General features: G+C 35.3%; 1 protein-coding gene and 1 non-coding gene across 3 annotated transcripts in view; both read left to right on the forward strand.

Annotated features, from left to right (window-relative positions):
* Positions 1-26528, forward strand: part of CFAP299 (cilia and flagella associated protein 299) — a 744166-nt gene that overhangs the window by 501447 nt on the left and 216191 nt on the right. The gene's annotated exons all lie outside the window — the stretch shown is intronic.
* Positions 7971-8095, forward strand: LOC136407434 (U6atac minor spliceosomal RNA). The gene has a single exon (XR_010751968.1). It is a non-coding gene; the product is annotated as a U6atac minor spliceosomal RNA (small nuclear RNA).

The following is a 26528-nucleotide window of genomic DNA, read 5'->3' on the forward strand; positions in this document are numbered from 1 at the left end:
TTTGTTTTTTTTTTGTTTTTTTTTTTTTTTTTTTTTTTTTTTACCTCCTTGAGATAAATGTTTAGGGACTACTGATTTTTATGTAGCATGGTGCCTTAGAGTATCTTCCTATAAGCTCTTTTGTCTGTCCCAAGAGTAAAAAGCCTGCTTTTACTCAGTGCTTGCCATCTTGCTGTGGGTGGGGGACAGGAACATCCTTTTAGTACTAAGACCTACTCTTAGACAAGCACTTCATCAGGGGGAATTGAAGTAGGGGCATCTCAGTGACCCTATTCCAACCCCCCATTTAGGACCATACATGTATTCCTCCTTCTGCCCCCAGGGGCAATGTGGGATTTTTTGTTTGTTTGTTTGTTTTTAAATTCTCTTCTTCTAGTTGCAGTGCGTTTTTATTAGGTACCTAAAGGTTACAGTGTTTATTGCCATTCCCCCACAATTTTAAGCACCAGCCCCCCACAGGGAAATGAAAGGAAGGATCTGGGCACGGTATTGTTCCTTTTCTAAAAGTAGTTGCTCTTCTACTCCAATAGACCTACCTGTACCTTATGAGGCTTACTCATGATCTTCACTGGTCTTTTTTTTCCACAACAAGAGCCTGAGAGCTGGTATAAATCACCCTTGCATCTGTGGTTCCCAAGTGTCCTATATTCTCTTGCTATCCCAAAGTCAGCCTTCAGTAATTTGTTTAAAATTTTAGCTGAATTCTTCTTCCAGATGTTCACTGGAATCAGCTCCAGGTAAGAAAATGCTTGTATTTTGTCTGTCTATGAAGATGCCTGCTTTTTCTTAGATTTCATGCTAGTTAATTTCTGATTTCAACTCCCTGGTGACTTCAAGCAAAGTTGTGTATTTGTACATTGTTGAAGGTGTTGTTGTGAATGGCAGTAATATTCTTTCCTTCCTCCTACATCATGTGTGGAATCAGATATTCATTTTTAAGACATTAATTGTCAAGAGGCAATAAGGATCTTAGTCTCAGCCCTGTCCGGATAGCTGCATTGGTTAGTTAGAACATTGTCCTAAAGCACAGAGGTTGCTGATTCAATCCCTGGTCAGAGCACATATAGGAATAGATCAGGGTTCTTTTCTTTCTCTTCTCTCTCTCTCTCTCTCTCTCTCTCTCTCTCCTCCCTTCCTTTCTCACTAAAATTAATAAATATAAACATTAAAAAATCTTAGTCATAGAGATCAGGGTTGTTCTAAGATTTTTCCAGGTCAATAGTAATTAAATGAGAGTCTATAATAGAAGAAGTAGATAAGTAGGTAGCGGTGTTATTTCCCAACTATTTTTTATGATTTTTTAATAGAAAAATTTAAAATATAACATTATTTGCTCTATGAGAGAGATGAATACAACCAACAGACATTAAGCTAAATGCAAAATTACAGATCTAACAAAAAAAAAGAACCAATGAAACAAAAATTACGGGTGAGAAATTTTAAGTCTTTGTGGGACGTTAAAATTTAGTACTTCCTTCCATTTTACTTGATTGATTTTGAAACAATTCTTCAATATTTCCTCAATTATATATTATGACAAATTATTTTGAGAATGAAATTAAGGGCCATAAATCATGTAGAACAAATATACTTGGAAGCTGCTAGGAAAGTTATACCATTCAGTTATTAAGTTCACTCTTCACTCCAGGGTGATAAAGTGGATATTGAAAGTAGAAACTGAATTGAATAAGAGGTGGAAAGCCAACATAATCCAATTAACAGTAGGTCCTACAGGTCTTTGTCATAATTTAAGAAACTCAAAGCCTCCCTTTCTAAGCTGTAATTTTTGCATAATAAGCATTGCAGTTTTCATTAGAACTCTGTGGCCAGCAGAAACATCTGTTTAATTTATTTTACTAGCAAGTATTTTTGTACTTTTACATGAATAAATAAAACGATTGGCTCAAGCAAGCCTGGTAGTTTCCTTTGATGCTTTTGGTAACAAAAGGCTAGTCTCAGTTTTAGCACAGTCCTCCCATACTTCCCGTAGTCTTTCTTGTGAGATATATCTGAAAGCTACATTGGGTGGGCTGCATGCACTCTTTCTACCTTCAGGATGGTATCACCTACCCAGGTTTGTGCAATGAAGGGAAAAACACATGTCTTTTGTTAGACCCCTTGCTGTCTATCAAAATTTCATCTTTTCCAAGGGAACCAATATACCTCTGCTTTGTGCAACAGTTTAGGTAGTTTTAATATAGAAAAGAGTGTGCCTATATGGAATCAATTGTAATAGTTCTGCAACAGAAAATCAAATAATATGATAGATTAATCAGTGTGGCTTTGTGCATTTAATTTGTTATTTTGCCCCAAGCCTTTCCATTTTCTTTTTCCTGTGAAGGAAGCATGTTCAGATATTTGGCTGGTGGTATTTGTTGGTGTCATTGAATCTATTTATCTTTAAACAAATGTATTCTGGTTTATTCTTTACATATAAAATGTATTTATTTATTATCATTATTTTTTTGAATTTTTTTTCTGAAGTGAGAAGTGGGGAGGCAGTGAGACAGACTCCCTAATGCACCTGACTGGGATGCACTAGACTGGGATCCACCCAGCAAGCCCGCTAGTGGGCAATGATCTGCTCATCTGGGGCATTACTCCATTGCAACCGGATCCATTCTAGTGTCTGAGGTGGAAGCCAGGAAGCTATCCTCAAAGCCTGGGCCTACTTTGCTCCAATGCAGCCCTGGCTGTGGGAGGAGAAGAGAGAGACAGAAAGAGAAAAGAGAGGGGGAAGGGTGGAGAAGCAGATGGGCATTTCTCCTGTGTGCCCTGGCTGGGAATCGAACCCAGGACTTCCACACCCTGGACCAACACTCAACCACTGAGCCAGCTGGCCAGAGCCATAAAACTGTATTTAAACTGATTATTTTCCTATGTGTGATCACTGCCAGTGAGCTTAAGGTTGTTATCCATCAACTAAAAAATGTTGACAAGCTCCTCTAGATACTATGTCAAGAGTTGGCAACTGTAGCCCACAGGCCAGATCTGACCCACCAATTGTTTTTGTACACCCTGGAGTTAAGATTGGTTTTTACATTTTTTGATTAATTAAAAAAAATAAAAGAATAATAATATTTTATGATGCAAAATTATATAGCATTAAAATTTTAATGTACATAAATAAGGTTTTATTGGAACACTCATTTGTTTTCAAATTATATATGGCAAGTTCCTGCTTCAGTGGCAGGATTGAGTAATTACCACGGAACTGCAATACCCACAGAGTTTAAAATATTTATTATCTGCCAATTGACAGTAAAAGTTTGTTTACCTCTGTTGTATATGAAGTAGTATCTAGATTGATAAAGGTCAAGAATATTTCAAGGAGAAAGAAGTGAGTCAAACAGTGTATAATGCAAAAGGGTAGATATTGTCATTATGTTCATGGAATTCATGACTTCCTAAAATATATTGAATATTTACAAAATAATGTAGTTGTGATTTGTAGTTATATACAGCTAATACTGATGCCAATCCAAGAATGCATACAACATAGGTTATACTTTAATCATTTTATTTTTAAAATAACTTAGACCACACATGGACATTATTACTTTTTTTTCTATCCTCACACCCATCACTCTTGTGTTCTGGTAAGTCAGTTTTTATAATCCTTCTTCATTACTTCACATGAGAGACACTGAAAGGGATATTTTAAAAAGAAAAAAGCAAATTTATAACTGAAGGCTCAGTTTTTAAAAATATCCTGGCCCTGGCCAGTTGGCTCAGTTGCTAGAGCGTCTGCCCAGCATATGGATATCCCAGGTTCAATTCCTGGTCAGGGCATGCAAGAGAAGCAACCATCTGCTTCTCTACCCCCCCCCTTTTCCTCTCTCTCTCTCTCTCTCTCTCTCTTTTCCCCTTCTATAACCATGGCTCAATTGGTTTGAGCACACAGGCACCCTGGGCATTGAGGATGACTCCATGGAGCCTCCACTTCAGATGTTAAAAATAACTCGGTTGCAAGCATGGCCCAAGATGATCAGAGAATCAGCCCCAGAGAGGGGTCACTGGGTGGATCCCGGTTGGGGTGCATGTGGGAGTCTATCTCTCTATATATCTCCCCTCTTCTCACTTGGGAAAAGAAGAGAAAAATATTATTAAAAGATTGTTTAATATTTAAAATTTAGTAAAAATAATTTTAAAATTGTTTTACTGGTGAATGCAATAAATTGGTTTACCATCAATGAGAGCTATCAATGTTTCAGGATATTCCAGTAGGAAATTTCTGTTATTTTAATTTATATTTATTTATTTTAAACATTTCCTGTTAATTAACTGATTAACATAAAACTTATATTCTTTTAGTCTTTCCAGTGTAAAGACAATACTTGTATCCTGAAAGTGTCTGTATTTCTTATCAGAGCTAAGATTCCATTATTCAGTTTGCTAATCTAGTCTTAGATATTAGCAACTTAATTCAGATATGATTTCATTGTTAAATATTAGTTCTAACTTTTCATAAGGTCAGTTTTTTATATTTTCAATGTCAGTTGAATTATACTGATGTTTCCTCAAAAACAAATATTTCATAGCATATTTGTAATATAAACAATAAAGGATAATGAGGAGTGTCAAAATGATGTGTTTGTGAACCTAAATGACATTAGTACAGACATAAAAACATTTACCTTCTCCCAATTGTTTATTAATTTGATTGCAAAAGAAAGTATGTTGGTCATTATAAAGATAACATATTTTTGAAGGTTAACAAAACAGGGATAATTTTAGTCAAAAGTAACTGGAAAGAAGGAATGAACTTTCATAAATATGGGTAAAATCAGGGCAAATTGTATTAGCCAAAAAGAATTCTTATAATTTTCTAAATATTAAAACAGCAGAAAAGCATTATTAAATTTTTTATACTGTCCTAGGTTTTTATTCTTCAAATTAACTCTGGAAAAAAATGGTAAAGCTCACTCAAATTATTTTCAAATAATTTTTTTTTTTCCCCTGAAGTTGGAAACGGGGATGCAGTCAGACCGACTCCCACATGCACTCCACCAGGATCCACCCAGCATGCCCACCAGGGGGTGATGCTCTGCCCATTTGGGGTGTTGCTCTGTTCTAACCAGAGCCATTCTAGCACCTGAGGCAGAGGCCATAGAGCCATCCTCAGCACCCGGGCCAACTTTGCTCCAATGGAGCCTTGGCTGCAGGAGGGGAAGAGAAAGACAGAGAGGAAGGAGAGGGGGAGGGGTGGAGAAGCAGATGGGCGCTTCTCCTGTGTGCCCTGGCCGGGAATTGAACCCGGGACTCCTGCACGCCAGGCCAATGCTCTACCACTGAGCCAACTGGCCAGGGCCTATATTTATATTTTTATAAAAGTAACAGTCATGACCATAAAAAGACATAAAATTTAATTTGTGTAATATTTGTGCCTAAAATTATCTGATTATTTTTTTTCAGCGTGGTACAAATCAGCGTGGTAAATTTTAATTTAATAAATATTTTCCAGTGCCTCTTAGGTGCCAAATACTGTGTTAGGCTCTAAAGAGGATACAAAGTGGGTAAATATGTAGACCTGGTTGTCAAGGTACTCACCATCTAACAGGTGATGTAGAATATAGATAATATTTACATGTCAAAGTGTTCAAGGTGGGTTTATGAGGAAAAAAAATTTAAAGTGGTAGTTTGCAACCTGATTAAAGGGAAAAACATTGAAAAATATGATTATAGTTTGAACTTTATTCTATACTCATTAAAAACATTTGAGGAAATGGCAATTATGACAATGGTTGTACTTAAAAATGACAGAAAGAAATTGAGCAAAATTGTCTTTATTTGTTTAGTTTTATTGTGTTATTTTTCTTCTTTGAACACTATTCTAATCTATGTTAAATAATGGGGTGGAAAAAGATGAAAGTCATAATATTGACTATTGTATAGTAATGACAGTTCGATACCACTATTATTTCATTCTTTCCTGAAATGGTTTATTGTTTGTGCTGTTATAGATAGACTTTCCAGTAAACATAGTAAACTGGAATAAGTTGATGTCAATGTTACAGGGATTTAACAAAAATAGAAATAATGATAATTTATATAACTTTTATACTGAATATATTTAGAAACCTAATTAATTCTATAACTTTATTCCATATTTTATTCCTGAATTTTTGTAGCTTTATTCACCTAGTTGCCTTAAGCTTTAAAAAAAATTTTTTTTTAATTAAAAACCCTTGTAGATCCCATCCCCACATTTTTTAAAATTTGAGATTATGTTATGGATAAGTTTGCCCACAGCTTCAGACACCCTCTTCACAAGTCATGGCCAGAGAAGAGTCATAATTTAGCTTACCCTGATTTAGTCAATATTATGGCTTTTATAAATTCTTCCTAAGGCTAGATTGTCTTTTTAAATTTTCAAACTGGTTCAATATTTTTCTGCAGTAAAAATCTCATAGAGAATCATTCATCTTGATTTTGATCTTTAACATTTTCAACAATATATGAAATAATCTGGAAGTGAGAGAAATAGCAGTTATTAGTCTTTGTGTCAATCAGAGTTTTATCATAAAAGCAGAACATCTATGTGAATTATGGAATAGGGGACTCATTATAGGAATAAGATCTTATATACTTGTGGAAGAATCTGAGGAATAATTCAGCTTAGCCAAATTGACACAGTACAACACTATCACACTGCTATTTTATAGACATTTACATTTGCATTTATTTATTCAACAATGATTTAATAACCACTTACTACTTGCCAGGTTCCTTGTTAGTTGTTGGGGATACAATTCTAAACTAAAAAGACCCCTGTCCTCAAAATTCAACTTTTTTTTTTCAGGGACAAAAATATAAGAAGCAATTAAAATGAAACTGTATGGGGGCATATAGTTGAAAATGAGAGCAATTAGCTGAGCCCCTTCTAAGAAATTTCACCGGGGAAACCTTCCTAGGTAACTTGACATCTAAACTGATACCTGATGGATGGGCAGATGTGATAGAGGAGAGAGATCGGGGAAGGGAAGAAACTGTGTGAAATGCTCCTGGACCAAGAGATATATCATGGTGTCATGGGAGAACTGAAAAAAATGTTCAGAATCACTTCACTACTGAGTCTCCAGGAGGAATAAATAACCTGTGATAAATAAAATAAAATAAAATAAAAATACTATTTTTTTGGTAAATTGTTACAAATATATAAATATTTAATTTTATTCCTGTTACCATATTCTTTTTCTGGTAGTAATCCAGTTACCAAGGATAATGATTTTTAAAGTTCCTCTGATCCTAGATAAGAGTATGTTTCAATTGGTATCATTATCTCACATCAGATGTTTTAGAAATAATTACCGTAAACCAAATAAGAACTGCATTTTTAAATCTCAACTTAAACTTGTCTAAAAGTATGATATGAACAAGAACATATGTTTAAGCAAACCTTTTCCTTTCTGCGTATCCTTCTAGCAGCAAGTCCTTTACTTCCAGATGGTCACTGTTGTGGACTTTGTGTCTATACAAAGGCAAACACAAGAGGACTCTGCTGTAAACTAAACCACAGTGGAATTTTGCTTAGGATTAGTTAACTAAAGAAACTATGACCATGCATTACGTCCTGTGTTTATTATCAGCACAGTCTCTATTTACAATGATATTCAACACTGAAAAATGGATATATGTGTATGGGATGGGGTAAAGAGGAAATGCTTCACTTTAGATGCCAATACCCAAGCTAGAAAAACTAAAATATATGTGCAATAAAGTAGACGACTATACAATGTATGAAGAAAAACAAAAGCTTTCTCCTATTTCTATAATAACTAACTAGGAGTCTGTGCAATTTTAAAGGTGATTGTAATGTTTGTTTGAAGTAGTAGCCTATGTTAGGAGAAAATAAGAGGATATTATATATTAAAGTAGATTATGAAACTACAAATATCAACTCAAGGTGACACTAGTACAGAAGTAGATAAGCGGATTGAGATGTAGAAAAAACACAAAAACAGATTTCAGTGTTGTATAAGAGGAGAGAGAGTTAGCAATCCTCTAGACAAGGATGGAAGAGGCTCTTGGGGTTAACAACATCCATACAGGAAGGTGTTGCCACCTGTTTTATAGCATCTAACCATTATTTTTTAGAAGAAGATAAAGGGAAGATAAATAAATGGTAATGGGAAAAGACCTGACTTTGGATGGTGAACACACAATACAATATACAGATAATGTATTATAGAATTGTATACTTGAAACCTATATAATCTTATTAACCAATGTCACCCCAACAAATTCAATAACAATAAGAAAAAAGCAATAAGGAACAGATTACAGTGTTCAAATTTGAATACCTGTGTGCATGTTTATGTGTTTGGGATTCAAATATAATACATGAATCATTTTAAATCATTGGATAGTTATTTAAAAAATGGTGTTGGATTTTAATCTGGAATAAAATATAATAGGAAATGCATATATCACATTTGATACAACTCTGATAATTTCAGGTTAAGATTTAAAAATTAAAAATGCACAATTACTTTCCTGTAGGTTGACACACTAATATAACATAAAAAACTTCCCAGGTATACAGAGAAATGCTAGAGGGAGAAAATGTAAAAACCAAAAAATGAACCTGAAGAAAAAAAAATCACACAAAAAAAGACACTTGAAATTAATCATGTACTCTCCATATTGCCTAGGACAGACAGTTCTGCTGTCAAGGTGTAACTGGACTTCTGAAAATGTCTTGGTTTGCATGACTCCAGTAATTGTAAACAGGAACTAGAAGCTCATGAATGCACCTGGTTCTGGGGTAGGGTGCAGAATGTGGTGGAAATGGAATTTGTAATTTTGATGTTAGTAAGTTAGAGCATAAGTTTAATGCTATTATGGGAATAGAAGATGAAGTCTAGGGCCCTCCTGAGGAGTGGCATTGGAGCCTTTGAAGTCTGTACTGTGGTGAATGATATGCTGCTAGATCCCTTTCAGGAATGAAGAACTTACTACATCGCTTGTTAGGAGAAATGCAGACAGTCCTTTGCTGCTAGCCCCTTTTGGAAATTGTCTCAGCTTAAGAAAGATGTCTCACCAAAAGCATGCCTTTTTCCCAGGGCAGCCAGCCTCCAATGACTGATTGACAGGTATAAAGGCCTGGCCACATTTCCTCAGTAGGAAACAACTACAAAGAGCCATACCAACTCCAAAGCCACACAGAGGGTCAGTAGAAGCATTTAATGCAACTGCATCACAGTTCGACTTCATCCACTGTCCAGTTTTATTTTCTTCCATAGGTATTAATCCCAAGAGTACTTTCTAACAAGTGGTTTCAACACTAAACTTTTTCTCAGTCAGTTTTCCAGAGAACCCAATCTGTGAGATGTATATTTGGTGAAAGACTGGCCTAAAGATTAGCTCACAATAAAAGTCTGTAAAACATATCAAGAAAATTCACTATGGATTAATTGATAGATATAAATATACTAAAATATCAGAGTTTTAAGAATTTAAGATAATTAGATTAAGAATTTTATTTTATTTTTTTTTAAATAAATTTTTATTAATGGTAATGGGATGACATTAATAAATCAGGGTACATATATTCATAGAAAACATGTCTAGGTTATTTTGTCATTAAATTATGTTGCATACCCCTCGCCCAAAGTCAGATTGTCCTTCGCCACCCTCTATCTAGTTCTCTGTGCCCCTCCCCCTCCCCCTAATTCTCCCCCTGTCCTCCCTCCCCCCACCCCTGGTAACCACCACACTCTTGTCCATGTCTCTTAGTCTCATTTTTATGTTCCACCAATGTATGGAATCATGTAGTTCTTGTTTTTTTCTGATTTACTTATTTCACTCCTTATAATGTTATCAAGATCCCACCATTTTGCTGTAAATGATCTGATGTCATCGTTTCTTATGGCTGAGTAGTATTCCATAGTGTATATGTGCCACATCTTCTTTATCCAGTCTTCTATTAAAGGGCTTTTTGGTTGTTTCCATGTCTTGGCCACTGTGAACAGTGCTGCAATGAACATGGGGCTACATGTGTCTTCACGTATCAATGTTTCTGAGGTTTTGGGGTATATACCCAGTAGAGGGATTGCTGGGTCATAAGGTAGTTCTATTTGCAGTTTTTTGAGGAACCACCATACTTTCCTCCATAATGATTGTACTACTTTACAGTCCCACCAACAGTGAATGAGGGTTCCTTTTTCTCCACAGCCTCTCCAACATTTGCTATTACCCGTCTTGTTGATAATAGCTAATCTAACAGGGGTGAGGTGGTATCTCATTGTAGTTTTGATTTGCATTTCCCTAATAACTAATGAAGCTGAGCATCTTTTCATATATCTGTTGGCCATTTGTATCTCTTCCTGGGAGAAGTGTCTATTCATGTCCTCTTCCCATTTTTTTATTGGATTGTTTGTTTGTTTGTTGTTGAGTTTTATGAGTTCTTTGTAAATTTTGGATATTAGGCCCTTATCTGAGCTGTTGTTTGAAAATATCATTTCCCATTTAGTTGGCTGTCTGTTTATTTTGATATCAGTTTCTCTTGCTGAGCAAAAACTTTTTATTCTGATGTAGTCCCATTCATTTATCTTTGCCTTCACTTCTCTTGCCATTGGAGTCAAGTTCATAAAATGTTCTTTAAAACCCAGGTCCATGATTTTAGTACCTATGTCTTCTTCTATGTACTTTATTGTTTCAGGTCTTATATTTAGGTCTTTGATCCATTTTGAATTAATTTTAGTACACGGGGACAGGCTGTAGTCGAATTTCATTCTTTTGCATGTGGCTTTCCAGTTTTCCCAACACCATTTGTTGAAGAGGCTTTCTTTTCTCCATTGTGTGTTGTTGGCCCCTTTATCAAAGATTATTTGACCATATATATGTGGTTTTATTTCTGGGCTTTCTATTCTGTTCCATTGGTCTGAGTGTCTATTTTTCTGCCAATACCATGCTGTTTTGATTATCGTGGCCCTATAATATAGTTTAAAGTCAGGTATTGTAATGCCCCCAGCTTCATTCTTTTTCCTTAGGATTGTTTTGGCTATTCGGGGTTTTTTATAGTTCCATATAAATCTGATGATTTTTTGTTCCATTTCTTTAAAAAATCTCATAGGGATTTTGATGGGAATTGCATTAAATTTGTATATTGCTTTGGGTAATATGGCCATTTTGATTATATTTATTCTTCCTATCCAAGAACAAGGAATATTTTTCCATCTCATTGTATCTTTTTCGATTTCCCTTAACAATGCTTTGTAATTTTCATTATATAGGTCCTTTACATTCTTTGTTATGTTTATTCCTAGGTATTTTATTTTTTTTGTTGCAATCGTGAAGGGGATTATTTTTTTGAGTTCGTTTTCTAATATTTTATTGTTGGCATAGAGAAAGGCTATGGACTTCTGTATGTTAATTTTGTATCCTGAGACCTTACTGTATTGGCTTATTTTTTCTAGAAGTCTTTTTGTGGAGTCCTTCGGGTTTTCGATGTATAGGATCATATCATCAGCAAAAAGTGATACCTTTACTTCTTCTTTTCCGATATGGATGCCTTTTATTTCTTTGTCTTGTCTGATTGCTCTGGCCAGAACTTCTAGCACCACGTTAAATAAGAGTGGAGAGAGTGGACAACCCTGTCTTGTTCCTGATTTAAGGTAGAAAGTCCTCAGTTTTATGCCGTTTAAAATGATGTTGGCTGATGGTTTATCATATATGGCCTTTATCATGTTGAGATATTTTCCTTCTATACCCATTTTGTTGAGAGTCTTAAACATAAAATTGTGTTGTATTTTATCAAAAGCCTTTTCTGCATCTATTGATAAGATCATGTGGTTTTTGTTCTTTGTTTTGTTGATATGGTGTATTACGTTAACCGTTTTGCGTATGTTGAACCATCCTTGAGATTCTGGGATGAATCCCACTTGATCATGATGTATTATTTTTTTAATATGTTGTATTTGGTTTGCCAGTATTTTGTTTAGTATTTTAGCATCTGTATTCATTAGAGATATTGGTCTGTAGTTTTCTTTCTTTGTGCCATCCTTGCCAGGTTTTGGTATGAGGGTTATGTTGGCCTCATAAAATGTGTTTGGAAGTATTGCTTCTTCTTCAATTTTTTGGAAGACTTTGAGTAGAATAGGAACCAAGTCTTCTTTGAATGTTTGATAGAATTCACTAGTATAACCGTCTGGGCCTGGACTTTTATTTTTGGGGAGGTTTTTAATAGTTTTTTCTATTTCCTCCCTGCTGATTGGTCTGTTTAGGCTTTCTGCTTCTTCATGACTCAGTCTAGGAAGGTTGTATTGTTCTAGGAATTTATCCATTTCTTCTAGATTGTTGTATTTGGTGGCATATAATTTTTCATAGTATTCTACAATAATTCTTTGTATATCTATGATGTCTGTGGTGAATGGGTCAAAGAAGAAATAAGCGCAGAGATCAAAAGATATATACAGACAAATGAAAATGAAAATACGACATACCAGAATCTCTGGGATGCAGCAAAAGCAGTAATAAGAGGAAAGTTCATATCACTTCAGGCCTATATGAACAAACAAGAGAGAGCCGAAGTAAACCACTTAACTTCACACCTTAAGGAACTAGAAAAAGAAGAACAAAGACAACCCAAAACCAGCCGAAGAAAGGAGATAATAAAAATCAGAGCAGAAATAAATGAAATAGAGAACAGAAAAACTATAGAAAAAATCAATAAAACAAGGAGCTGGTTCTTTGAAAAGATCAACAAAATTGACAAACCCTTGGCAAGACTCACCAAGGAAAAAAGGCACAGGACTCAAATAAATAAAATCCAAAATGAAAGAGGAGAGATCACCACAGATTAAGAATTTTAAATTAGTATTATTATTTTTAATTTTTTAAATCAAATTGGTTGGGATGACATTGGTTTGCAAAACCATACAGATTTCAAATGTATAGTGCAATAAAATACTGTCTATACACTGCAACAAAAATCTTCTGTTCAAAGCAAAGTCTCTTTCCATAACCATTTCCCACACCTGCCTTTGCTTACCTCCGTCTAGCCTCCAGCCCCCTTTCCCATGGTTGCCACCATGTTGTTTGTGTCTGTGTGTTGTGTCTATATATTTATGGCTAATCCCTTCACCTTCTTTCATCCAGTTCCCTCACCCCTCTTCCCTCTGAGCCATGGATACATAGAAAATTAGTATTTTTAAATGAATAGATCTCAAAATAAATCATTGGATCCTCAGAACAAGATATTATGAAAATGGTAAATTTTAAATCAAATAATATGAATTTCTAAAATGAAATAAAAATATTATAATTAAAAAAGAAAAATTCTCAATGAACATATTAACATTAAAGAAACTGAAGAGAAAATTAGTAATTTTGAATATAGAATTAGAGAAATTACCCAAAGTGAAATATGAATATATCCCTTGGAAATTATAAAAAGAGTTTATGACATACAAATGATATAATGATATGGTGCAACAGGACAAAATAGAAAGAATGGCAGTAGGCAACAGTTGAAAAAGCAATTACTAAAATATTTTTTTGAATGTGTGGAAGTCATGAATATTAAGATTTGTGAAGCAAAATGAGTTAATGACAGGATAAATAAAACCTATCACCTAGACAAAACTTAGCGAAAATGTATGACACCAAAGACAAAAAAAATCTTTAAAACAACTGTAGAGAAAACCCAGATCACCTAGAAAGAAAAAACAATTAGGTTGACAAGTTAAAATGTCTTTAACAGTCTAAAATTTTAACAAGAGATGAAAGAGGTCCTGGCCAGTGACTCAGTGGATCAAGTGTCTGCCTGGCGTATGAACATCCCTGTTTGATTCCCAGTCAGGGCACACAGGAGAAGAGACAATATGCATCTCTTCCCTTCCCTCTCCCCGTTCTCCTTCTCTTTCCCTCCCACAACCACTGATTCTATTGGTTTGAGCATGGCCCTGGGTGCTGAAGATAGCTTGGTCAGCCTCAGGCACTAAAAATAGCTTGGTACTCCAGGATTGGCCCAAGATGGGAGGGGGGGGGATCAGGTGGTTCCTGGTCAGGGCACATGCAGAAGTTTGCCTCACTATCTCCCCTCCTCTCACCTATGGGAAAAAAAAAGACAATGAAAGAATAGCTTCAATTTTTATAGGGATAATAAATGTTACACTAGAATTCTAGACTCAGTTAAACTGTTTTTTAAATATAAAATTCTAGCCTGACCAGGTGGTGGTACAGTGGATATAACACCTGCCTGGGATGCAGAGGACCCAGGTTCAATATCCCCAGGCCACTGGCTTGAGCGCAGGCTTTCCAGGTTGAGCATGGGGTCATCATAGCATGACCCCACCTGGCTCAGCTGGAGCCAACCCTGGTCAAGACATATGAGAAAGTAATTAATGAACAACTAAGATGCCACAACTACAAGTTGATGCTTCTCATCTTTCTCCCTGTCTGTCTGTCCCTCTCTGTCTCTCTTTCTGTCTCTCTCCCTCTCTCAGTCTAACTAAAAAAAAAAGGTATAAAATTCTACTTGTACAAATATAAAATACAGGAAATAATCTGCTTATTTTAAATACTTAAGATAATTGAATTTTTTCCCCTTTGCATAGTTACGATAAAAATCATTGGCAATGAAAGACTAGTTTTATATTACTTATGGGGGTCTTTGCAGCTAATACAATTCTCTAAGAACATTTCCACATAATGTATGCATGCATGCACACCCACATTCACTTTAAGTTAGACCAAACAGAAATATGCTTTCTCTTTTACAGAGAGCCAGACTTAGTCTCTGAGAGACTTGAGGACTTCCCAGGCCTTTTCATCCCAGTTCCTTTGCTCTCTTTACTCTCTTTACTGGGCACACAAGCTCAGACCAACCAAGCAAACAGAAAATAAACAATCATGAATGTTGGGATTTTGTGTGTACCAGCGCACATGACAGAAATGATAGTTTGTGTTTCAGGTCTAAGTAACTGAAATTTTGCCAGATCTTATTGAATTTTGCTCTGCAAATTGCTATGATGCCATTGCTTCATTCTTATTTAACTCTTTGAGTTAAGACTAAGTAAGTACAGAATCATTTTGTTAAAATTATGTGTATTTTAAACCAGTAAATTTTAGTTTTAAGCACATATGAACGATGTTGTATCTGCAAGCCCTGAGTAATGTAATAAAGGCAATAACTGACAGTATCATTTTCAGTATTCAGTTGTATTCTTCTTATGATTCTATAACCTGACATTTCCCAATTACTGGATAATTTTCATTCTTTGGAAGAACTTAAGTGTATGTTTCCACTTATTATTTATCAGACACAACTCTCTTCTATCAAAATAGACTATTTTTGTTTCACTAGTTAATTATTATTCTCTTTTAATTGCCCCATATACCTCTTTGTCAGATTAATGTTAGCATTTCTGTTTTAAAAACCAATGCCATAATTTCTAGTAAAATTTAGTATTTCTGGTTGTACCCGATTTCTTTTCCTTGGATATAAAAATATGTTTAGTGCTTTTAGTTTTGCAAGTGAGAGCATTTTCATAAGTGAAGTCCAGAGTACCATCAACATTATTGACATCTATTTTATTCCCTTCATGAAGGATGAATCACTGGTAACCAAGTAGCTTTAATAATGGCACCCAAGATTTTAAAGCAGCCTTTGAAAAGCATAGAGGGTTTGCCAGAAAAGGAGAAGGCATCAACTAATAGTAACTTGTATCTGTTTACTGTTTGAAGTATAAAGGGCATACCCTGAAGGCATGGAAACTGTTCAGGAATAATAAGAGAAAAATCAGTGGAAATCCAAAAAAGTTAACCCATCTAGAAGACATTATATTCATATGTACTAAATAAAACATTTTAATTTTAACTTAACTTTATAAATTATCTGGTTTCTCCATACTGTGTAAAAGCTAGCATGAAATTGGTAGAAGCATTGAAGATAGATTTGTATTTGAAGCACGAAGATTTATTATTCACCAGATCTATTCTATGTTTTTCCAAAACAGGTCCAATATTTAAGCACTATATGTATACAGAAAAACTTTTTTTTTTTTTTGTCATGGGAAAGTTAAAGTGTTGCATTAACTGAATATATTGTGCAGAATTCCCTTCGGGTGATTCATTTCAACTCAATACATATTAAGTTTCTATTGTGTACAATAACACTCAAAACACCCTGCCGTTTAAGGAGAATACAGGCATGCAGGCAGCCAGATACAGGGTTGGATGAAATATGCCTTAAATAGAATTCAAATAGCTTTTACTGTGGTCATTCAGAGGAGAGACTGATTAATGATATCAGAGAGGATTCAAGTAAAGCTTTAAACAGGAGACATTTAAATTTGATCTGTGGTGTGCAGGAATGTTTTCCAAAGGTGGGGAATATGTAGGTGAGCAGAGAAGATTAGATTACCTTTGGTTAATTTTTTGATAGATTTCAGTATAGTCAGTTGAAAGAAAAATGTAAGGTTTTGCTGTTTTCTTGGAAATAATGATATATACATGTTGTTACATGCTTACTGTTGGGCAGATAAAATATATTATGCTCACTTTGTTAAAGATGGCTCTGCTCACTTGGAGGCCATCACCCAGGTGATATTAATGTGTGTTGGGGGTGGGCTGTGGGCAGGCAGGATCCTTGTAGCCTTGGGCTTGGTTTTGGGATTAAGCCTTTCCCACCCTTTTGATGTGGGGTGGTGCAATCCCATCATGTCTCTGATAAGTGACTTTGTATTAGAGACTTCCCTATTTTGTATATTGGATTAAAGGTTTTGATTTCTACACTATAAAATGGGGGCAGAATGGGAGCTTGCTCTCTTGGTTCCTGAGATTAGCATTAGAGGAGAGAGCAGAGAGGACAGCAGAGAAAGGCCACGTGGAAGAGGCCAGGAGAAGCAGCCAAGATGGTGGAGTTTTGAGTGAGAGGCCAGTTTGTGCAGAGTTTGTATCTGGGAGAAGGAAGGAGATGGGGAACAGAGGTGAATAAGTCTGGTGAGCTGGAAACCTTTGATTCTAGGAAACTTGGATAAGTCAGTAGCTTTGTGAGCACTGAATGTGAGTGGGTTTTGGAGCCCAGTGTGTGTTTTTACTTGCCCGCTGGGTGCAAGCTAGGATTAAAGACGATGGCCCACCAGTTTTTGGCTCCGTTGTTTCTTTACCGACTGTCCGAATCCAATGCAAACCTGCATGGGCCAGGCGGCTGTGATGGTGGCTACTGGCTCTACACTTACCAAGTGCCTGGCATTTTACTTCAGATTGTTAAGAATTATTTTATTCAATATAATATGGTATGATATAAATATTATGATCCTATTTTACTTATTCACAAACTGAGGTCCAGTTAGTCTGTTATAGAACTTTTATTAAAGGTGACTTTGCTCATTAGTAGCTATATTATATTTATATTTCCAGGTAACAAATAACTGTTAACTTAGTGGCTTAAAACAATTCCCATATTTTATCTCATAATCTTGTAGGTCAGAAGTACAGGTATAGGCTATCTTATGCCCTCGGTCTTACCAAACTGAAATCAATGTTTTAACCAAGGGTGATTCTTATCTGAGGCAGAAGAACCTCTTCCAAGCTCATTTGTTGTTAGAATAATTCATTTCTTTGTGGCTGTGACTAAGATCCCTGATATCTTGCTAGCTGTTTTCTGGGGACCACATTTAGCAACCAGAGTCTGTCCACAGTTCCCTTCCGGCTGACTGCAGACTCAGCTCACAATGTGGGCATTTGCTTTCTTCCAAGTCGGCAGGAGCTGATCCCTCTAATGTCTAAATATCTCTGTAGACTGTTATGATGAAGTCTTATATAATGTAAGGTAATCACTGAGTGACAATCCCATCACCATTTGGTATAAAACTTAACCTAAAAATGAGCTACTATCCCATCGTATTCACAGGTTCCACCCACATTGGAAGGGAAGTGTCTATACAGGGTGTGTACACCAGGGGGCAGAAGTCTCAGAGGCCCCTCAGAATTCTTGTCTTGCAAAATATACTGACTCCCTTTCCTAGCTTCCTAAAGATTCATCCCATTACAACATCAGCTGTATTGCAAAATTGCACCACTAAAATATAAATTTAATAATCTCATTAAGTCAAGCCACAAGTTGTATCTAAATCTCTTTAAAGTAAAAAAAAAAAAAAATTATCATCTAAATCATCTTAATGAGGTGCAGATGAGGATCCTTACATAATCCGTAAATACATCACCTGAGGCACAATACTTCTCCATCATTAGACCTATAAAAGTAAAGACACAAGTTATCTGCCCTCAACACTCCCAACATACATGGTGAGACAGGCATAGGATTATAGCTATAAACACTCTTGTTCAAAAAAGGGGAACAGAAGGTAAAAAGGAGTCACTGGTCCAAACAGGACCCTAATCCAGCTGGCAAATGGGAGTGTCTCGATAAGTTTGTCAAGACAATGAATAATTCTTTGTGGCTCTTAGTTCTACCTTCTGGGTACTTGGTTTCACCCTCTGAGTCACCCTTCCTTTTTATGAAAAGTAGCACATGTTTGCAATTGAATAGTAACTCTTCAGATTTTTTTGTGTGTGTGGTGGTGGTTTCTGACCACCTCTTTTGTTTGTATTTTTTCTGTCTTTTTCAGGTCAATCTTGAGTCTGTGGGCTTTCAATGAGTTCCTATGGCATTTGCTCCATAAGACAAAAGTCATACCCACAAATCTTTTTTTTTTTTTTTTTACAGAGACAGAGAGAGAGTCAGAGGGAGGGATAGATAGGGACAGACAGGAACTGAAAGAGATGAGAAGCATCAATCATCAGTTTTTTTATTGGGACACCTTAGTTGTTCATTAATTGCTTTCTCATATTGTGCCTTGACCGTGGGCCTTCAGCAGACAGAGTAACCCTTGCTCGAGCCAGTGACCTTGGGTCCAAGCTGGTGAGCTTTTGCTCAAACCAGATGAGCCCACACTGAAGCTGGCGACCTCGGGGTCTCGAACCTGGGTCCTCTACATCCCAGTCCAATGCTCTATTCACTGCGCCACCTCCTGGTCAGGCCCCACAAATCTTTTTGAGATAAGCCCTTTTTTCTCTTTGGCTCCTCTTCTTAGAGGTCCTCATTTGGTTGAGATTTGTGAGTTTATTTCTTCTCTTGAAATAGCTTTGGGGCTGAATCCTTTGACATTTTACTATCAATATAAGCAGCAAAAAGAACCCAGGCAGCTTCCTCAGCACTGCGCTCGGAACTCTCCTAACTACAGGTCCAAGTTTTTTGATGAAAAAAGCTCAGTTTACCCCCTAACTGCAGGAGACAGTTTTGCTAAGCATTACGCCATTACAAAGATATTCCTCTTTTTAGAATAGAACAAGCTACATACGAAAACTATTTAATATCTGCATTTCCAAACATCCCTTCCAGATACAGAGGTGTGTATCCTTTTACAGTTTTATCCTTTAATATAAATATATACCAATCTACATATACATATTCAAAGTTTAGTTTATCTTTCCTTTAAAAAACACATTTATTTGAATCAAGCTGTAGCCAGCTACCTCCTCATTTGGAGACTCTACTAAGGACGTTTTGGCTTCCTACCTCCCTTAGGCTATTTGTTAGTTACAATACATTTGAATTGGTACAGGCAATATAGCTTTTTTTTTTTTTTCTCAATTCAATTGAATAAAATCTATTATATGTTCCAACCAATGAAAAGTAGATTAGCATATTACTGTGCACATTCTCAGCTTGTATTCTTGTTAGAAGTCACTTAGACTACTAATAAAGGATAAAGTAAAAGACATTTAAAAAAAAATCTCCCTTAAATCAACAGGGTGATTATGAGCGTTCAGGTCTGCTATGGTCGCCCCACAGTGCTAAGGACTCTTGCTTCATCTGTGTTGTAATTCAGCCATGCTAAATACATGTCCTCCCTTATGTGTTCTGAGGTGGCTCCTCTGGCCCCTGCCATAATTCCAGCCAACACGGACAAGGGGGAAAACAGAGAGGACATGGACGTTTCTATTTAAAAGGATAACTAGAAGTTGCTTTGCCTCAATCCTATTTTTACAGAGTCTAATCAAATGGTCATACCTACCTGCAAGGGACTCTAGAAATTTAGTCATTGCTGCACAGTAAAAGACCCTGTCAAAAATTTTATTATTATGTTACAAAAGGAAAAATGGAGATTGGAGGACCATTAAAAATGACTGCCACGTATTTTGGAATTGCTGACCTGTATTTTGTTGACCAGTACTTCAGGTCGTTATGACCAGTTTTGATGTATCATTTCTGGTTAATCAAAGGCAGATGAATAATAGTGCAGAAGAATCACACAGGACATGAGAAGCTGAAGTTTTGCTAGCTTGGGCCTAACAAGTATATTTAAGGGTCCAACCAAATAAACAAGTGATAAAGCTCAGTGGTCAATACAAAATCAGTAGAAATTCTTTACTTTATGAAAGACATTATAAATATCAATACAGTCTGAAGAACAATGGTAAAATATATCAAGAGTTGCCAGAAGAAAAGTGTGCTACAGGCATCTGATATGAAGAAAAGAGGATATGACTGATCACATCAGGACATAAGAACACAATTGCATGGGGAACAGGTACTATTAATTTAATTTAGCTCTGATTTGGAATATATTCCATTTATGAGAATTGATCCCTTGTGCTAAATAAAATGAATCAATGTAAATCATTGAATTAAAATCTTATAATTAGATTTATATGACACAGAATCAGTATAGCTCTGAGAACTATAAGGAATGTAATCAGATGTATTCTGAATAGTATGAAGCAGGAAATAGACTTCATTGATTCCTAGTAAGTGATAAAATGAGTAGGGTATAAGGCTGTTGACCCAAACCAGATGGAAGACAATCTTTGATGAAGTTTCTTGAGTTGAGAGGCATAGTGTTATTAGCTAACTCTATTTGGAATATATGGACTTGAAATCATGGTTGTATTGATGACTAGAAAAAGTGGCCCAATTTATCGCTCATTGCCAAGAGAAAAATTCATCTGCATGTCTGAAATTCATTTTGTAACTTTCATTTTGTAGAAATGGTGATCCAATTATTTATTTTTCCTTTGGTGGATAATTTTCTTTACAACTCAGGAAGTATAAGAATTGTAAATATAGACAATAAAGTGTAAGTTACCATAGACACTTACTATGTTTTTGTTACGTTTAGAAATGGAGGGGTTTTGTTGGTAATACTTTCATCAATCAGTTTTATTTGATATTTTATATATTTTAATAAGTGAATTGGGAAAAATAGCAGTGCTAAGCAGGTTAACCTTAGATTACAGTTAATGTGTATATGAGTACTTTTTTAGGACTTGCAATTTGTGGGTAAAAAGTTATAAAATAAATTTTTATGTTATTAATGAGTCTTAAGTGTCACTGTATTTCAGAGTTTAATATATTACAGTTACTAACATTTAAATGACTTAGCACATTGCTAACTTGGAATAATTAAATTACTTTTAAAGAAAGTTAATATATTTATAGGAGTTGTAGTTGAAAGTGTTTCAAGGAATTTAATTAACTAAGTTTGTAAATGTTGTAGAGATGAAGAGATTTAAGTTTATTTATATAAAACTGATTACACATTTATAAAAGCTCTCTTGAAAGATGTTAAAATTTACTTTATTTATTTATTTAGCCAGAGAGACAGAGACAGAGAGAGAGAGACAGAGAGAGGGACAGATATGGACAGACAGACAGGAAGGGAGAGAGATGAGAAGCAGAGAAGCATCAATTCTTTGTTGCAGTACCTTAGTTGTTTATTGACTGCTTTCTTATATGTGCCCGGGGGAGAGGGGGCTCCAGCCAAGCCAGTGACACCTTATTCAAGCCAGCGACCTTGGGCTCAAGCCAGGGTCCTTGGGCTTCAAGCCAGTGGCCTTTGGGCTCAAGCCAAAAACCATAGGGTCATGTGTATGATCCCACACTCAAGCCAGCGACTCTGCATTCAAGCTGGTAAGCCTGTGCTCAAGCTGTAGGAGCCCATGGTGAAGCCTATGACCTTGGGGTTTCTAACCAGGGTCCTCTGCATCACAGGCTGATGTTCTATCCACTGTGCTACCTCCTGGCCAGGCTAAAGTTTACTCAATTTATGACAAGAGCAATGAAAAACGTAAGAACTTAAAATTTGAACTTAAAACCTAAAGTAAAATAGATCTGTGGATTTGTGACTTTAATAAATTTAATATTAATTAAAATAATCCAAATAGCTATAATTAATTGCCAAGCATGAAAGTTATTTCAGGGTCACCAGAATATTGTACAGAAAAATACCTTTTTATAGGAAGCATAATAATACTTATATTTTTAAAAACAAAAGTATACCAATTAAAATGAAGAAACATAAAAAGTAAATAATCTATGAGTACTTGTAAACATCCTCTTTCAGTGGCATACATTCTTTCACACTTTTTTATCTGCTAGGATAAATATATATATCTAGATAGATACATAGTTAAAGTTTATCTTCTTTTAAAAAATAAAAACCAGAAATAGAAAAAAAACCACATACACATTTCTTTGGACAAAGATCTTAAACAACCAATTCGGAAAGAATTACACATGGCCAATACATATATGAAAAAATGTATGTATTTTTTCAATTAAACAGATATATATTGCAATAACTACATAATCTTCACATTTAATATTGCAGTTGTTTATTGAACACAGTGCTGTGAAATGAGCACTCACACACCTGGATGCTACCCCTGAAAATAGGCAGATTCTCTGGCTGATAACTAGTTTAGAACATGCATTTCAATGACCTAGTGATAGACACATTCTGTGACCTAGTGTTTCTGTTTCTAAATATTTATGGACAAGGCTATATTACTCACACTCATACCTATAAAAATTGAAATAAATTAAATGTCCAAAGGAAGAACTCATTAAAAAAGAGTGTTTTTATTTGCTGAACTATGATGTAGCTATTAAAAACTGTGTTTTTAGAGTAATGGCGTGAGGATATTGCTTAGTGGAAAAATAAGGTACAAGCCTATATATAATTAATATAAATATAAACAAATTTATATATCTCTCCTATATACACATGTTTCTAATTAAAATGAATATGTAACATGGAGATAGAGTTATAATCTACAAAAGAAGACAGATAAATATTATGATTTTAATATCTTAGGGTTGTAGAATTATAAATCCTTAACTATGTTCCTTATGCATCTCTGTATAGTCATGTCTTCTTCGGTGAACATTAATTACATTAATAATCAAAACCCAAAACTGATTTAAAATTTAATAGTAAAAATAAAAGATATTTAATTTTTGTATTCAGTAATTATATTCACTAATTTTTAAATAGGCCTCTTTTATTTGTAATGCACCATATTTGTTTTCTAGCTATTTGACTCTCTTTAGTTGCATTTTTAGATCATGTAGTTAATCAAGTTGGGGAATAAAATTAGAACACAGTCTTCCAAATTCCAACTAAGTATTCTTTGTCTAAGACTATGCTGCAAAAATAATAAATTGTTTTAAAATAAACTAAAAGAAGGAGGAGAACACTAAAAGTGGGGGAGGGAAGAAATCAGTGCACATATATTTGTACAAAAGTTTACAATCTTTGGCTTATGGGAATTTGGGAGAATATTTTTGAAAAAGTGGCCATCCAAATAAAACAAATTTGTCTGGGATGCAGATTTATAAACAAAATGGTTGTATGAAGTGAGAAAGGCATGAGCCTTTGTTTGCTTCGATATTATTTTTAACACATTGAAATATTCCAGTAAGTGATTTGAATTGCAGTCTAGGAACCGAGTCAACAGAATAAATATGACAATTTGATGCCATTTGAGGATATTGGCATTTTATAAAAGAAATTGTCTTGTAGGGTAGATGGTGGTTCTGGCTCAACTTGCATCTCTTTTTCTCCATTTTTTCCACCTGGATGGAGATGGTTGCCACCAGGTTCAAAGCACTCTCTTGCCAAGTCTAACACCATGGAAATAATTTAAAAGGTGCAATGGATGAAATGCTTCAAGGTAACAGAGGCTTTTACAACTATTTAGGATACAAGGATATACTTGTATATGTGAGCAGGAGAAAGAACATACAGATATATCTTGCTAATTTAGCAATATTCACAGTTATTTTAGGATCACCACCAGAATTTCATCAGTCTTTGCTTCCATTTTCTCTACAATGTCAGGCTCCAGTGGTTGCTCAGCCTTACTTGAATAATTGTAGAAAAGGAGAACTGTCAATCTCTCCTGGGTTTTTAACTTGAGGACATAAACACCATAGGCATGTCTAAATGAGTTTCAGGGATCTAATAACATCTTAGAATTCTATGCAAAATTTTGGATATGTAGCTAGATATTTTTATATTTTAATTAAATTCCCAAGAGTGTCAGTGTCATCAAAAGAATTAAGAACCACTGAAGAGGTAGCTCATTCCATTTTCAAACAGATCAAATAATTGAAAAACCAGATAAACATGGTATTACAATAATAATTTCTACCTTTCTATTCACCACAAACCTCATCTGAGACAACACAGAATAAGTCTAGGCATGCGATCTGATTATAGTCTTATAAATGGAACAAATCATTCACCATTTTATATGAAATCTCCTTTATTCTAACCACCCTCATTTTCTTAAACATTTCCTTTTTGATGATTCGTTGCCCTATGACCATGTCCACTCTATTTACACACACTGCAATTTGATCATTTTTGATTGTTGAGATGTGGTTCTCAGATTGCAGTTTTGAGATGTGCTCTATACTAAAAAGGATTAACTTCCCTCCTATTCTTTACACTCCTGTTAATAGAGAAATGGTTACCTTTTGGAGGGAGCCCTAAAAAATGTTTTTCCTCTTTGAAAGTTAACTAAATTTTTGAATGTTTAGATATATTTTCTATAGTTGCATAAAGTACACTAAAAATTGGGCAGCCACCTTTCCTATCCCATACCTACTGCCTCTACTCTGTTCTATCACTAGGACAGTTGATTGACCTCATCTTCTGTTGAATCACTTGCACTTATTTTGACTTTGTATTCGGATAAGGCCTAGTTCTCTATTTATATCAGCGCTGACCTTAAACTAACCCTCCCACATTTTCCAACATGGCATATGGAGAAATACAAGTCATATAGATAGGAAACACTGAAGTTGGGATCTTAGTTCTATCACTTATTAGTTGTATTAACACAGTTTAATTAACATCTCAAAGCATCAAGTTCTTCACTTATAGCATGGAAATAGTAATATCTAATTCACAGTGTTGTAAGAATTAGAAAAGATTACCTATACATACCGTAATTTCCTAAAACAGCTTTATTCTTTTCCTCTTCTCTACATTCAATTTTTAAGTTTTGTAATAGTGTATACATGTAGAAAACTGAGGACGGCTCAGTACATTCCTGGGCCATATACAAAACACATCTCTCTACCTTTTAAACTGTTCTTCTTCTATGGGCCCCTTACTATTCAGCTTTGTCTGGGCTGACTTTCTCGTTGTTCCTACAATACCTGATACAAACTCCCATTTGAAGATTTTTGATTTACTATTCACTTTGTCTATAATACACTCTGCTTTCCTCTATGTTCCCCTCAATAAAAACATAAGTATTTCCTCTCAGCCTGACCTGTGGTGGCGCAGTGGACAAAGCGTCGACCTGGAAATGCTGAGTTCACCGGTTTGAAACCCTGGGCTTGCCTGGTCAAGGCACATATGGGAGTTGATGCTTCCAGCTCCTCCCCCTTCTCTCTCTGTCTCTCCTTTCTCTCTCTCTGTCTCTCCCTCTCTTCTCTGAAAAAATGAATAAAAATAGAAAATAAAAAAATAAGTATTTCCTCTCATCTTCATGTCTTTATTTTTCAAGAGAAGTGAGACTATTAATACTGCAACATCTTCTTCTTCTAAATGTAGGACAAAAACTTCTAGAAAATCTTGCCATGCCAGAAATTAAAGAAACTATCAAAAAATTCTGAGATTTAAGATAATTTTATAATCAATTATAATGATATGTAAATGAAACTTCTGTTTCCGGCTATTATGGAATAATCTCTATTAGTCCGTCTCTTTTACTAGGTATCATATTAAAGGCAGGATAAATTTTTTTTTTTTTAAAGATAAATAAATAAATGCAATGTTTTAAAGTCAATAAGTAAACAACCAAAGCAGCCAGCATTTGAGGGCCTCATGTTTCAGAGATGAATTTAGGTGAGCCAACTTTCTCTGCTATTTTTTCCCCATGAAATATTAGCCAATTTTTGTACATGACACTGAGGTGAAACAGAAAGGGATGGCCTAAAGCAGGGGTCAGCAGACTACAGTGTGGGCCAAATCTGGCTTGCTGGGCACACCATGCTCATTGGTTAATCTCTTTGGCTGCTTCTGCAAAACCGTGGCAGAGTTGAGTAGTGTTATCAGATGGTTTGACATGTAAAGCAGAATTTATGTCCCCCTTGCAGACCTGGAAAGATAAATACTGAATTTTAGAGCTGCCAGTGAAAAAGGGTCCTAGAAAACAGACCAGTGTTTCAGTTGGGTCTTCTGAAAGGCTGTGCATCCATGAAAAAGGACAAACTCAAC

This window comes from Saccopteryx leptura, chromosome 5 (genome assembly GCF_036850995.1).
Source record: "Saccopteryx leptura isolate mSacLep1 chromosome 5, mSacLep1_pri_phased_curated, whole genome shotgun sequence".
NCBI classification, from domain to species: Eukaryota; Metazoa; Chordata; class Mammalia; order Chiroptera; family Emballonuridae; genus Saccopteryx; species Saccopteryx leptura.